Raw genomic sequence first — 13,681 nt, 5'->3', positions numbered from 1 at the left:
CGTGTTTCCCTCAGATGCTGCGTGGTGAGCAGGTGTCTGAGTCTGCTACGTTCAAGTGCCTTCCCGAGGCAACCTGCAGTTCTTGATCGAGTCTCCAGTCTGTTCTCGTCATTACGAGTGGAATTATGTCTTATGATTGTAGATTTACTTTACTGGATTAAAGACTCTGTTTTCGCCAAGTCGCTTTTGGGTCCTCATTCACCTGCATGACATCTTTATGGCCTTCCTGTAACATCGGGTGGTGTTGGTGTCCTGGAGGGCAGGTATTTTGCCCCCGGTGATGCGTTGTGCAGACCTCACTACCCTCTGGAGAGCCTTACGGTTGAGGGCGGAGCAGTTGCCGTACCAGGCGGTGATACAGCCCGCCAGGATGCTCTCGATTGTGCATCTGTAGAAGTTTGTGAGTGCTTTTGGTGACAAGCCAAATTTCTTCAGCCTCCTGAGGTTGAAGAGGCGCTGCTGCGCCTTCTTCACGACGCTGTCAGTGTGAGTGGACCAATTCAGTTTGTCTGTGATGTGTATGCCGACGAACTTAAAACTTGCTACCCTCTCCACTACTGTTCCATCGATGTGGATAGGGGGGGTGTTCCCTCTGCTGTTTCCTGAAGTCCACAATCATCTCCTTAGTTTTGTTGACGTTGAGTGTGAGGTTATTTTCCTGACACCACACTCCGAGGGCCCTCACCTCCTCCCTGTAGGCCATCTCGTCGTTGTTGGTAATCAAGCCTACCACTGTTGTGTCGTCCGCAAACTTGATGATTGAGTTGGAGGCGTGCGTGGCCACGTAGTCGTGGGTGAACAGGGAGTACAGGAGAGGGCTCAGAACGCACCCTTGTGGGGCCCCCGTGTTGAGGATCAGCGGGGAGGAGATGTTGTTGCCTACCCTCACCACCTGGGGGCGGCCCGTCAGGAAGTCCAGTACCCAGTTGCACAGGGCGGGGTCGAGACCCAGGGTCTCGAGCTTGATGACGAGCTTGGAGGGTACTATGGTGTTGAATGCCGAGCTGTAGTCGATGGACAGCATTCTCACATAGGTATTCCTCTTGTCCAGGTGGGTTAGGGCAGTGTGCAGTGTGGTTGAGATTGCATCGGCTGTGGACCTATTTGGGCGGTAAGCAAATTGGAATGGGTCTAGGGTGTCAGGTAGGGTGGAGGTGATATGGTCCTTGACTAGTCTCTCAAAGCACTTCATGATGATGGAAGTGAGTGCTACGGGGCGTAAGTCGTTTAGCTCAGTTACCTTAGCTTTCTTGGGAACAGGAACAATGGTGGCCCTCTTGAAGCATGTGGGAACAGCAGACTGGTATAGGGATTGATTGAATATGTCCGTAAACACACCGGCCAGCTGGTCTGCGCATGCTCTGAGGGCGCAGCTGGGGATGCCGTCTGGGCCTGCAGCCTTGCGAGGGTTAACACGTTTAAATGTCTTACTCACCTCGGCTGCAGTGAAGGAGAGACCGCATGTTTTCGTTGCAGGCCTTGTCAGTGGCACTGTATTGTCCTCAAAGCGGGCAAAAAAGTTATTTAGTCTGCCTGGGAGCAAGACATCCTGGTCCGTGACTGGGCTGGGTTTCTTCTTGTAGTCCGTGATTGACTGTAGACCCTGCCACATGCCTCTTGTGTCTGAGCCGTTGAATTGAGATTCTACTTTGTCTCTGTACTGACGCTTAGCTTGTTTAATAGCCTTGCGGAGGGAATAGCTGCACTGTTTGTATTCGGTCATGTTGCCAGACACCTTGCCCTGATTAAAAGCAGTGGTTCGCGCTTTCAGTTTCACATGAATGCTGCCATCAATCCACGGTTTCTGGTTAGGGAATGTTTTTATCGTTGCTATGGGAACGACATCTTCAACGCACGTTCTAATGAACTCGCACACCGAATCAGCGTATTCGTCAATATTTTTATCTGACGCAATACGAAACATGTCCCAGTCCACCTGATGGAAGCAGTCTTGGAGTGTGGAATCAGCTTGGTCGGACCAGCGTTGGACAGACCTCAGCGTGGGAGCCTCTTGTTTAAGTTTCTGCCTGTAGGCAGGGATCAACAAAATGGAGTTGTGGTCAGCTTTTCCGAAAGGGGGCGGGGCAGGGCCTTATATGCGTCGCGGAAGTTAGAGTAACAATGATCCAAGGTTTTACCACCCCTGGTTGCGCAATTGTGATAAAATTTAGGGAGTCTTGTTTTCAGATTAGCTTTGTTAAAATCCCCAGCTACAATGAATGCAGCCTCTGGATAAATGGTTTCCAGTTTGCAAAGAGTTAAATAAAAGCTCTGCTGTTTAATTGCATTTGTGAATAACCATGGTATCTCACTTCCTAGAGAGACTGCTGTTTCACCATTTCTTTCCCTTGTTATCTGCTTTGGAGTAACGCCATTGAAACACGTCTCTCTCATGTTCCCCTTCAGTCGGTCACTCGGTATAACACACTAGGGGAGTCAACGACCAATCGTATTCACCTTAAGAAAACTGAAATCACGCCCAATGGATGCTGAGCCCGCCCCCTTCATGGCTATAATAAATCCAGGCTCGCGCACTCATTTCCTAATTTCTTCGCTCTTCAGCTCCTGTCACGCAATTTACAAACTTTTCAAGCACACAAAGACCACGAGATTCGGCTCCGACTTAGTTGTCTGTTAGTGGGAACAGAGCGTACTCCTCCTCCTAGATCAGGGGTCTCCAACATGTCGATTGTGAGCTACCAAGTAGCTTGTAGCCCACCCATGAGTAGCTCGCCAAACAATTCTGAAAGTACATCCAAATTTCACATGTCCCACCGCAAACTTTTGTTAACAAATCTCACAAGTATCAGACACTGCAATCTCCCAGCTACTATCTAAACAATGCAACATTGATATTATCCCAGCCCTAGTTAGCCACTATTGGATTAAAAAGCCAAACCTAACACAATATCTGCAAATACATTTCCAGCAATATTGCCCCTGTCGGTCTGTGTGGTGCGCGCGTTTGTCTTTCACTCCGTGTGTTGATGTGATAAGGGTCTTGTGGATTGACAGAAATACTTTCCCCCAAACCTTCACAATTAAATGTGAACTGCAAAGTAGGTTTACTTGGCAGAAATATACAGTATCATGAGTAAGTACATCATTTGTATCTATTATTTGTTATTGTCAAAGTATGCCATGAAATGAGCAGTAGCAGTTCAGACTCATCATTAGACTAGCCTATTAGATGGCACCTTCCTCACTTGCTAGATGCACACTTAAAAGGGAAATTACACTCAAAAATACATTTTTGTTTTCTTCCAGACCTAAAACAATAGGTCAGCATTTCAGCATTGACATGGACTCAGTACTTCCAATTGTGTTGTCTCTCTTTGAACAATTGTAATTTGAGAGTGAAAAACAACATAAAACCAGGAAAAATAAAACTGAGAAAACTAGGAAAATATAACAATTGGGGATAAGAAAATCCACAGATTTTATAGGGCCCCCCTTAGGAGGTTGCAACGCTTGTGTCCGGCATGCACTTTATGCACGGATATGGATAGAACCAAGGATATCTGCGTTCTTGGCCAGATTTTTGTCTGTTTCGATAATCCAGCTCGGGGTAGGCGGCTTTCTAAGCAGCGTCTTTCTTATTGGATTCTGAGGGACATCAACCCAGGGCATACGACAGCAAATGACAAGGGTTGCCTAGAGGTGTGCATGCTCACTCCACCAGAGGTGTGGCGGCTACTTGAGCATAGTTCAAGGGTATGACGACTGTTATTTTTTGTTGTTGTATTTATTAAGGATCTCCCATTAGCTGCTGCTCTTCCTGGGGTCCTTCAACATTAAGGCAGTTATGAAATGTAATATTTAAAATTGTATATACCACTTTACCCAATACATTTAATGTTTCCCTCAGGCCACTACTCCACTATCACATATTTACAATAAAATATCCATGTGTACGTGTGTGTAGAGTGTCTTATGTGTATGTGTGTCTGTGCCTGTGTGTATGTCTTGATTTGGAATAGAGTTCCACATAGCTATGGCTCTATGTGGTACTGTTCGCCTCCCATAGTCTGTTCTTATCTTGGCAATTGTGAAGAGACCTTTGGTGGCATGTTTTGGCGGGTCTGCATGGGTGTCCGAGCTAGGTGCCAATAGTTTAAAAACAGACACCTCAGTGCATTCAGTATATCAACATTTCTTACAAAAACAAGTAGTGATGAAGTCAATCTCTCCTCCTCCTTGACATGCGTGTTCATTTAAGGGCTAGCTATGCTGCCTTGTGTTGAGCCAATTGTAATTTTCTGAGGTTTCTCTTTGTGGTACCGGACCACACAGTAGTGCAGGTGCAACAAAATTAGAGCCTGTGTGACCTGCCTTATTGACAGCTTTGTTAAAAAGGCAAAACAATGCTTTATTATGAACAGACTTATCCCCATCTTAGCTACTGTTGTATTAACATGTTTTGACCATGACAGTCACCTCAACTTGATCAATTTCCTAATTATTTATCACAAGATTTTGTTGAGGTTTAGGGTTTAGTGAATGATTTGTCTCAAATACAATGATTTTAGTTTCTGAAGTATTTAGGACAAATGTATTCCTTGCCACCCATTCAGATACTAACTGCAGCTCTTTGTTAAGCATTGCAGTCATTTCAGTCGCTGTAATAGCTGAAGTGTATTGTGTTGAGTCATACACATACATAGAGAAACTGGCATGTCATTAGTAAAGATTGAAAAAAGTAATGGGCCTAGACAGCTGCCCTGGGGAATTCCTGATTCTATCTGGTTTATGCCTGGTTTAGGCTTCCATTAAAGAACACCCTCTGTGTTCTGTTAGACAGGTAACTCTTTAACCACAATATAGCAGGGGGTGTAAAGCCATAACACAAGTTTTTCCATCAACAGACTATGATCGATAATGTCAAAAGCCGTACTGAAGTCTAATAAAAGACCTCCCACAATATTTTACATTAGTATTCAGACACTTTGCTATGAGACTCGAAATTGAGCTCAGGTAAATCCTGTGATCATCCTTGATGGGATTCCACCTGTGGTAAATTAAATTGATTGGACATGATTTGGAAAGGCACACACCTGTCTATAAGGCCCCACAGTTGATATATATCAACCTGGTCTCAAGGCATTTAGTATTATTCTGTACGTAAATCGAAGACTTAATTTAGTGTGATATGTTAGGTTTGTATGTCATGCATTAATTTGTGGATGTCCATCACCCATTTTGTATGATATGTTGCTAAACATATGAGTGTGTTACGAATTCTAGCTAGGTCAGCTAGGTCGCTAACATTAGCTAGCTGGCTAACGCTAGCTGGGTTAGGGGTTAATGTTAGGGTTAAGTTTAGGAATGATGTTAAAGGGTTAAGGTTATGGAAAGGGTTAGCTAACATGCTAACTAGTTGCTTAGTAACTAAAAAGTATTAAGTTGTTAAAGTTGCTGATTAGCTAAAATGCTAAAGTTATCCGTGAGGAGATTCGAACTCGCAACTTTTGGGTTCCTTGACGTTTGGGTTATACGCCCACCCATCCACCCTTTGCTTAAGTAACCATTTGTCTTGTGTAACCATACCAAACTTAAGACATCATACTTGGGCTGGCAGGGTAGCCTAGTGGTTAGAGAGTTGTCCTAGTAACTGAAAGGTTGCAAGTTCATATCCCTGAGCCGACAAGGTACAAATCTGTCATTCTGCCCCTGAACATGCCGTTAACCCACTGTTCCTAGGCCGTCATTGAAAATAAGAATTTGTTCTTAACTGACTTGCCTAGTTAAATACAGGTAAAATAAAAAATTACTAATTGAAGTGACGCATATGTACATTTACTACAATATATCAAGGCTGGCTATATTCATAACTATTCATTTTCACACCCTGTTTCCTGGCTACTCGCTCTACCTTTCCCTTCAATAGAGCTTGTGTTTAGTATTTTATTAGGATCTCCATTAGCTTTTGCCAAGGCAGAAGCTATTCTTCCTGGGGTCCAAACAGCTTGCCTGGAATGTAGCTTGCCTGGAGAAATGGAACCAATGGAATAGTCACAGAAGTGCAAACCCCTGCCCTTCTGGCACTCAAACAGAGAGAAGGAATCCTACTTGAACCAGGCTTTGAGACCCTGTAGGGGTTTTGGGAGGACAGACTGAGGTTGTTCAACCACCTCCAGTCTCACTGTGTGATCTTCATGCCATGTTAAGGGGGGGTGGGGGCTGCCATAGAACAGGCTCCCACCGGTCACAGACAACGGTGATCTTTGTGTCTCACTGGTTCGTCACAACAATCCCATTAAAAAGGTCAGCCTCACTGCCAGCTGCGATGCTCCCCTGTGTGAGTGTGCTGGGGTTGTGTTCAAACTGAGTGCTAACTGTGTATGCCTTTCGCTATTGGCGCTATGCTGGTCTCCAGTGACAATCGCTGCTTTGTTTTTAGTCTTAGCCTTTTGGTTCTCACACTGACAAGTGAAAAAAAGGCCTGGGTTTTCAAAGTGCATTAGAGAAGTGTGACATATCAAGGTTTTAATATCTCCAGGCATTGAGCATGAGGGCAACTATGTATTTCTTCCATGTGCAAGTGCAGGACAATGTAAAAAAAGACCAATAAAGCTTTGGCCAAAGCTAGTTAGCTACATGCAGTGATGAGGATCGTATGGAATACTACGTTACAAGGCTACTCTTGAATTATTATTGAAATGTGGTTTGTGTTTTGGCGCCACGTGACTGCGGTGGCTTCAACTAAGTAGGTGCTTTAGTTTGGTAAAAGTGAAGGAGTAAATCAAATCAAATTTTAGTCACATGCACCGAATATAACATTTACATTACATTACATTTAAGTCATTTAGCAGACGCTCTTATCCAGAGCGACTTACAAATTGGTGCATTCACCTTATGACATCCAGTGGAACAGTCACTTTACAATAGTGCATCTAAATCTTAAAGGGGGGGTGTGAGAAGGATTACTTATCCTATCCTAGGTATTCCTTAAAGAGGTGGGGTTTCAGGTGTCTCCGGAAGGTGGTGATTGACCCCGCTGTCCTGGCGTCGTGAGGGAGTTTGTTCCACCATTGGGGGGCCAGAGCAGCGAACAGTTTTGACTGGGCTGAGCGGGAACTGTACTTCCTCAGTGGTAGGGAGGCGAGCAGGCCAGAGGTGGATGAACGCAGTGCCCTTGTTTGGTTGTAGGGCCTGATCAGAGCCTGGAGGTACTGAGGTGCCGTTCCCCTCACAGCTCCGTAGGCAAGCACCATGGTCTTGTAGCGGATGCGAGCTTCAACTGGAAGCCACTGGAGAAAGCGGAGGAGCGGGGTGACGTGAGAGAACATGGGAAGGTTGAACACCAGACGGGCTGCGGCGTTCTGGATGAGTTGTAGGGGTTTAATGGCACAGGCAGGGAGCCCAGCCAACAGCGAGTTGCAGTAATCCAGACGGGAGATGACAAGTGCCTGGATTAGGACCTGCGCCGCTTCCTGTGTGAGGCAGGGTCGTACTCTGCGGATGTTGTAGAGCATGAACCTACAGGAACGGGCCACCGCCTTGATGTTAGTTGAGAACGACAGGGTGTTGTCCAGGATCACGCCAAGGTTCTTAGTGCTCTGGGAGGAGGACACAATGGAGTTGTCAACCATGATGGCGAGATCATGGAACGGGCAGTCCTTCCCCGGGAGGAAGAGCAGCTCCGTCTTGCCGAGGTTCAGCTTGAGGTGGTGATCCGTCATCCACACTGATATGTCTGCCAGACATGCAGAGATGCGATTCACCACCTGGTCATCAGAAGGGGGAAAGGAGAAGATTAATTGTGTGTCGTCTGCATAGCAATGATAGGAGAGACCACGTGAGGTTATGACAGAGCCAAGTGACTTGGTGTATAGCGAGAATAGGAGAGGGCCTAGAACAGAGCCCTGGGGGACGCCAGTGGTAAGAGCGCGTGGTGAGGAGACAGATTCTCGCCACGCCACCTGGTAGGAGCGACCTGTCAGGTAGGACGCAATCCAAGCGTGGGCCGCGCCGGAGATGCCCAACTCGGAGAGGGTGGAGAGGAGGATCTGATGGTTCACAGTATCGAAGACAGCCGATAGGTCTAGAAGGATGAGAGCAGAGGAGAGAGAGTTAGCTTTAGCGGTGCGGAGTGCCTCTGTGATACAGAAAAGAGCAGTCTCAGTTGAATGACTAGTCTTGAAACCTGACTGATTTGGATCAAGAAGGTCATTCTGAGAGAGATAGCGGGAGAGCTGGCCAAGGACGGCACGTTCAAGAGTTTTGGAGAGAAAAGAAAGAAGGGATACTGGTCTGTAGTTGTTGACATCGGAGGGATCGAGTGTAGGTTTTTTCAGAAGGGGGTGCAACTCTCGCTCTCTTGAAGACGGAAGGGACGTAGCCAGCGGTCAGGGATGAGTTGATGAGCGAGGTGAGGTAAGGGAGAAGGTCTCCGGAAATGGTCTGGAGAAGAGAGGAGGGGATAGGGTCAAGCGGGCAGGTTGTTGGGCGGCCGGCCGTCACAAGACGCGAGATTTCATCTGGAGAGAGAGGGGAGAAAGAGGTCAGAGCACAGGGTAGGGCAGTGTGAGGAGAACCAGCGGTGTCGTTTGACTTAGCAAACGAGGATCGGATGTCGTCGACCTTCTTTTCAAAATGGTTGACGAAGTCATCTGCAGAGAGGGAGGAGGGGGGGGAGGGGGAGGACGATTCAGGAGGGAGGAGAAGGTGGCAAAGAGCTTCCTAGGGTTAGAGGCAGAAGCTTGGAATTTAGAGTGGTAGAAAGTGGCTTTAGCAGCAGAGACAGAAGAGGAAAATGTAGAGAGGAGGGAGCGAAAGGATGCCAGGTCCGCAGGGAGGTGAGTTTTCCTCCATTTCCGCTCGGCTGCCCGGAGCCCTGTTCTGTGAGCTCGCAATGAGTCGTCGAGCCACGGAGCGGGAGGGGAGGACCGAGCTGGCCTGGAGGATAGGGGGCATAGAGAGTCAAAGGATGCAGAAAGGGAGGAGAGGAGGGTTGAGGAGGCAGAATCAGGAGATAGGTTGGAGAAGGTTTGAGCAGAGGGAAGAGATGATAGGATGGAAGAGGAGAGAGTAGCGGGGGAGAGAGAGCGAAGGTTGGGACGGCGCGATACCATCCGAGTAGGGGCAGTGTGGAAAGTGTTGGATGAGAGCGAGAGGGAAAAGGATACAAGGTAGTGGTCAGAGACTTGGAGGGGAGTTGCAATGAGGTTAGTGGAAGAACAGCATCTAGTAAAGATGAGGTCGAGCGTATTGCCTGCCTTGTGAGTAGGGGGGGAAGGTGAGAGGGTGAGGTCAAAAGAGGAGAGGAGTGGAAAGAAGGAGGCAGAGAGGAATGAGTCAAAGGTAGACGTGGGGAGGTTAAAGTCGCCCAGAACTGTGAGAGGTGAGCCGTCCTCAGGAAAGGAGCTTATCAAGGCATCAAGCTCATTGATGTACTCTCCGAGGGAACCTGGAGGGCGATAAATGATAAGGATCTTAAGCTTGAAAGGGCTGGTAACTGTGACAGCATGGAATTCAAAGGAGGCGATAGACAGATGGGTAAAGGGAGAAAGAGAGAATGACCACTTGGGAGAGATGAGGATCCCGGTGCCACCACCCCGCTGACCAGAAGCTCTCGGGGTGTGCGAGAACACGTGGGCGGACAAAGAGAGAGCAGTAGGAGTGGCAGTGTTATCTGTGGTGATCCATGTTTCCGTCAGTGCCAAGAAGTCGAGGGACTGGAGGGAGGCATAGGCTGAGATGAACTCTGCCTTGTTGGCCGCAGATCGGCAGTTCCAGAGGCTACCGGAGACCTGGAACTCCACGTGGGTTGTGCGCGCTGGGACCACCAGATTAGGGTGGCCACGGCCACGCGGTGTGGAGCGTTTGTATGGTCTGTGCAGAGAGGAGAGAACAGGGATAGACAGACACATAGTTGACAGGCTACAGAAGAGGCTACGCTAATGCAAAGGAGATTGGAATGACAAGTGGACTACACGTCTCGAATGTTCAGAAAGTTAAGCTTACGTAGCAAGAATCTTATTGACTAAAATGATTAAAATGATACAGTACTGCTGAAGTAGGCTAGCTGACAGTGGCTGCTTTGTTGACTTTGTAGGCTAGCTGGCAGTGGCTGCGTTGTTGACACTACACTAATCAAGTCATTCCGTTGAGTGTAATAGTTTCTACAGTGCTGCTATTCGGGGGCTAGCTGGCTAGCTAGCAGTGTTGATTACGTTACGTTGCGTTAAAAGAACGACAATAGCTGGCTAGCTAACCTAGAAAATCGCTCTAGACTACACAATTATCTTTGATACAAAGACGGCTATGTAGCTAGCTATGTAGCTAGCTACGATCAAACAAATCAAACCGTTGTACTGTAATGAAATGAAATGAAAATGTGATACTACCTGTGGAGCGAAGCGGAATGCGACCGGGTTGTTGAGTTCTATTCGGAAGACGTTGGCTAGCTGTTGGCTAGCTAGCAGTGTCTCCTACGTTAAGGACGACAAATAGCTGGCTAGCTAACCTCGGTAAATTAAGATAATCACTCTAAGACTACACACTCTAAACTACATTTACATTTACATTTAAGTCATTTAGCAGACGCTCTTATCCAGAGCGACTTACAAATTGGTGCATTCACCTTATGACATCCAGTGGAACAGTCACTTTACAATAGTGCATCTAAATCTTAAAGTGGGGGGGTGAGAGGGATTACTTATCCTATCCTAGGTATTCCTTAAAGAGGTGGGGTTTCAGGTGTCTCCGGAAGGTGGTGATTGACTCCGCTGTCCTGGCGTCGTGAGGGAGTTTGTTCCACCATTGGGGGGCCAGAGTAGCAAACAGTTTTGACTGGGCTGAGCGGGAACTCTACTTCCTCAGTGGTAGGGAGGCGAGCAGGCCAGAGGTGGATGAACGCAGTGCCCTTGTTTGGGTGTAGGGCCTGATCAGAGCCTGGAGGTACTGAGGTGCCGTTCCCCTCACAGCTCCGTAGGCAAGCACAATTATCTTGGATACGAAGACAGCAAAGACAGCTATGTAGCTAGCTAATACTACACTAATCAAGTCGTTCAGTTGAGTGTAATAGTTTTTACAGTGCTGCTAATCAGTGGACGTTTGCTAGCTGGCTAGCTGCTGGGCAGAGCAGTGAAGACTACGTTAGGACGACGAAATACGATAATTACGCAACAGGTATAGACCTTACAGTGAAATGCTTACTTACAAGCCCTTAACCAACAATGCAGTTTAAAAAAATACGGATAAGAATAAGAAATAAAAGTAACAAGTAATTAAAGAGCAGCAGTAAAATGACAATAACAAAATAAATACAGGGGGGGTACAGAGTCAATGTGCGGGGGCACCAGTTTAGTTGAGGTAATATGTACATGTAGGTAGTTATTAAAGTGACAATGCATAGTTGATAACAACAGAGAGTAGCAGTGGTGTAAAAGAGGGCGAGAGGGGGGTGGGGGGGCAATGCAAATAGTCTGGGTAGCAATTTGATTAGATGTTCAGGAGTCTTATGGCTTGGAGGTAGAAGCTGTTTAGAAGCCCATTGGACCTAGACTTGGCATTCCGGAACCGCTTGCCGTGCGGTAGCAGAGAGAACAGTCTATGACTAGGGTTGCTGGAGTCTTTGACAATTTTTAGGTCCTTCATTTGCCACCTCCTGTTATAGAGGTTCTGGATGGCAGGTAGCTTGGCCCTGTGATGTACTTGGCCGTTCGCACTACCCGCTGTAGTGCCTTGCGGTCAGAGGCCGAACAGTTGCCACACCAGCCAGTGATGCAACCTTCTGAGGATCTGAGGACCCATGCCGAGTCTTTTCAGTCTCCTGAGGGGGAATAGGTTTTTCAAGCCCTCTTCACAAGCTACGGATTCCATGAATTGCAGTGGCTGAGCTCAAACGTCCTACTATGGAGAAGCCACACAGGGCAGAGAGACACCTTAAACACACCATGCTGCCTGCCCGCCCTTGCTACAGAGACCATCTTTGGTTGCTCTCCCCCTTTGAACACCTCCCGCCGTTGACCACTCAAGCATGCACTTTCCCGACCCTCAAAATTACCTTCTATCTCATGTAAGATATCTTTGTTTTTCTGTATTGCTTGTCTTTTGTGTGTCTTTAAAGCAGTTTGAGATTTATCTAATGAATAGCGCTATAAAGTTGAATCAATTATTATTATTATTAGCGTTAGTATTGAGCTACGTAAAACATTTGAACTCACAGAGAATAATTAATGAATAGATGAAAAGGGAAAATCCAGAGCCTTTACATTCTTAAGCCAAGCACATGTAGGTCTCTGACACTCCAATTTATGGTAAAGCTTAATCAGGAGACTTGAAGTTCATTGGTTCAAAGGATTTCTCACTGTGCAACCAAATGCAAGGGAGAGTCTGGCATAAGTAAAATCAATTAGACCAATATGGTTTCATTCGCATATTCCTTAAAAATAAAGGTATTTATACATACATGCATATGACAAGTAATCATGACTTATACCTGTAGTTAGCACAGTTTCACAAATGCATGCATATGAGGAGCATACCTGTCCCTGCGTAGAATTTGGTGCAGTTGCCATACTCTATATCCTCCTGTTTGATATCAAACTGGGGCAGGGCGATCTCCTCCATCTGGACAGGGTCCCCTGACTGCCACATAAACTGCAGGTCATCTGTTGTATAGCCAACTGTAGACACAGACAGACGAATTCACACACAGAGAAGCATACATAGGCACGCGTACACAGGCAAACACACGAATGCACGTGAAAACACACCCACACACATCGTCGTTAATACTATATATAAATCTCCATCCAGGCATGATTACACTATATCTCAATGTTATTTGAAGTACATTTTCAAATAATAGTAATCACACTCTGCTAAGAAGATGCGTTTTCCAGTAGTCATTTTCAATTACTTACAAACATGAAATATAGGCAGATTTACATGTCCTATAGATTTTACTAGTGTTGTTTTTTAAAACCAGGCGAGTCAGTTAAGAAAAAAATCTTTACGATTACGGCCTGAGAAGTGGTGAAGGGCAAGTGCAGCTCTAAATAAATAAAACAAGACAGGAAAGAGACAACAGGAAAGACATCGCAAGACATAAGACAATGCAGACAGTAACAACAATGCATACTAAAACAGTGACAAACTGGTTATAAATTAAACAAATTGGTCTCTAAATCGGGTTGAATGGTGGGAACCCGCTTACCGAGACTTACCACCAAAAACCACTCCCTTTCCCTGGGATAAATAACAGCGAGAAAACGGGGCATGATAATCAATTATTTAAATGAAGAGCATGGGTGTGAAATGGAACTGTTAAATTATATGCAATGTCTAAATCTGGCTTATCTACAGCATCTGCATGATGAATCATCAGGGGGGGACAGACAGCCCATCTCAGATTGGAGCGCAGTTCACAATCAAATCAAATTGTATTTGTCACATACACATGGTTAGCAGATGTTAATGCGAGTGCCTCGAAATGCTTGTGCTTCTAGTTCCGACAATGCAGTAATAACCAATGAGTAATCTAACTAACAATTCCAAAACTACTACCTTATACACACAAGTGTAAAGGGATAAAGAATTTGTACATAAAGATATATGAATGAGTGATGGTACAGAGCGGCATAGGCAAGATGCAGTAGATGGTATCGAGTACAGTATATACATATGAGATGAGTATGTAAACAAAGTGGCATAGTTTAAAGTGGCTTGTGAT

At 46.1% G+C, this 13,681-nt stretch overlaps 1 pseudogene; it reads right to left on the bottom strand.

Annotated features, from left to right (window-relative positions):
* The window catches only part of LOC124010677, a 59,621-nt pseudogene that overhangs the window by 12,907 nt on the left and 33,033 nt on the right, over positions 1 to 13,681 (bottom strand).

This window comes from Oncorhynchus gorbuscha, linkage group LG23, assembly GCF_021184085.1.
Source record: "Oncorhynchus gorbuscha isolate QuinsamMale2020 ecotype Even-year linkage group LG23, OgorEven_v1.0, whole genome shotgun sequence".
In the NCBI taxonomy this organism is placed as follows: domain Eukaryota; kingdom Metazoa; phylum Chordata; class Actinopteri; order Salmoniformes; family Salmonidae; genus Oncorhynchus; species Oncorhynchus gorbuscha.
The sequence above is the reverse complement of the archived record's forward strand: the minus strand, read 5'-3'. Positions and strand labels throughout refer to the sequence as shown.